Here is a 2,543-nt window from a genome sequence, read left to right as displayed (position 1 = left end):
ACTATATGTTTATATATCATTTCAACCAAAGAAAGTATCTGAGGAATTAGATTGGGTATTTTACTTACATAAATCACATTTCTGTCTCATTAGAAGAAATAACAAAACCTTAGGCATTACTGAAATAGAAGATAATTACGATGAAAACGTATGGAGAACTTGTAGAGATGATAATACGGTAACGCAAGTTTCACCTCTAAAACTAAACGTTTTTCCAACCATTCACGATGATTGTTTATACGCATGGGATTGCGAAACCTATAGCGAAAAAAAGCTATTCATTATTCTTGCACGTTAATTGATTTAGAAAAACTAACAAAAATGTTAGACAGAATAACACATAACTTTCCAGATTTAAATCCCACTGATAGTGTTCCAGAAGAATTTTATAATAAATTAATGAATTAACAATATTCTTGCCGATTTAGTCAAAACTAGTTATCTCAAACAGAAAAAATATGACTATCTGTCTGCCAAACCTGATTTTCGCGAGAGACATTTGTACACTTTGCCTAAAATCCATAAGAATCCAACCAAGGAGTGTTTTTATCTCGAATAAAATCCCTAAAGGCCGCCCGATTATATCTGACTGTGGTAGTGAGTCATATGCAGTGTCAGAATACATAGATCATTTCTTACTACCTCTAGCATGCCAACATCGTGCCTACCTTAAAGACACAACCGATTTTGTCAATCTTCGAGTTCCCTCTAATGCTTTTTTAATTTATATCGACGTTTCTTCTATGTATACCAGTATCGATAACACTACTGGTTTAACGGCAGTTCGTAAAGCTTTTAATACAAACCCAGATCCAAACAGACCCGACGATGCAATTCTACAGCTTTTAGAGATTTGTCTTTGTCGAAACGATTTCACATTTAATGGTAAAACATATTTACAAACTTCAGGGACAGCAATGGGCAAACGATTCGCCCCTTCGTACGCAAACCTTTTCATGGCAGAGTGGGAACGTGAGGTGTTGGCCCTCTGTCCATTTGACCCACTTTTTTACGGACGCTTTTTGGATGACATTTTTATGGTTTGGACTTATTCTATCGAACAGTTTTGGGAATTCTTTGAAATTCTCAACAACCACCATCCTTCTATCAAACTAACCGCAAACGTGAGTGACAAAAGCATGGACTAAGAATAATTTACGAACTCGCTTTAATGCTCATAGGTCAGACATCAAATTAAAGAAAGACAAATTTCTAATCATTTCAACCTCGACGACCATTCAATAGACGATCTCACCCTAATCCCAATTGAGCGTATAGAAATTGACTTGCCCGAAGATGAAACTACCAAATTCCGTCAATCTAGGGAGGCCCATTGGATTGAGACATTGAATACAGCAAGACCTATAGGACTAAATATTCATCATAATGTAGGCATAGCACCCTTTGTTGTCCCGTTTAATACAACCATCAATCGAGCAAGCAAGATAGTTCATGCCCACTATAAGAGCCTTCAAGAGAAATTCCCCCATGTCTAAAAGCAGAAAATGATAGTTGCATATTCAAAAAATAAGAACTTAAATGATAATATTGTTCATAGTAAACTAAAAACAATCAGTACATTACAGATACTATACTTCTCGCCCATCGGGCGAGTTTTTTTTTCTAATTTCAGATCAGAATAAGAACAGAAGAAAACCCAATATCAAGACCCTTAATCCTAATTTCTAAATAAAGTGTCCGCTAGGCCTGTACATTTGGGAGAATCAAACCCTCCCTTCCCCGAAATCTAATTATTTGCAAAATATTAATTTCATATGTTCCTTTCAACATGAAACATCTAGTTTAGCGGCATGGGGTAATTCATCTAATCTACCAATGAATTTGAGAAAGATCACCGATATTAATATTGCAAAATACACCAAAGATAATTGGGAATCTTTAAGACATGAATGGGAACCTTACGCTAAAAGAGATACGTTATGTCTCGGAGATTGTTTGATAAAATACAATCAAGCAATGAAAGAAGTTGTATTTCAGAATATTTCCAATAATCTAACGGCTCCTTCTTTATCTTTAAAGGGTTGGTATTATTTATATCATTACGATAAAGAAATGGTTGAAGAAGAATGGTATGAAAGTACTAGAATGGTTCCGAAACACACCGAAAAAGAAAACGTAGAAAAAGTTTACTCACATACTCACCCTTTTCTAAGATATTTTATCAGACAAAGTATTAAAGGAGGAAGAGTTTCGGCAAATCGAAAATCATTTAAAACGAAAAAAATGGATGAAATTTGTAATGTATTAAGTGAATACACAGAAACACTAAGTGATAATATATTGATTTATTCAAAGAATATAGTGCTAACCCAAAAGATAAAACGGAGGTTCATTCGAGACTTAAAAAAATAAAATGTACTAAACTAATGGCCTTTGATGCTAACGGTTTGTACGCTTCCGCCATGTCGGATTTAGACAGCGAATATCCGAGAGCGGAAAGTGGTAGACCATTTCTACAAGAAGAAAATAAAGAATTTGTTAAGCTCTTTAATGAACAGAAATTCAGACCTAGAACTGCTATT

Source organism: Lottia gigantea (assembly GCF_000327385.1).
Source record: "Lottia gigantea unplaced genomic scaffold LOTGIsca_451, whole genome shotgun sequence".
Classification (NCBI taxonomy): domain Eukaryota; kingdom Metazoa; phylum Mollusca; class Gastropoda; family Lottiidae; genus Lottia; species Lottia gigantea.
This window is presented reverse-complemented; position numbering follows the sequence as displayed.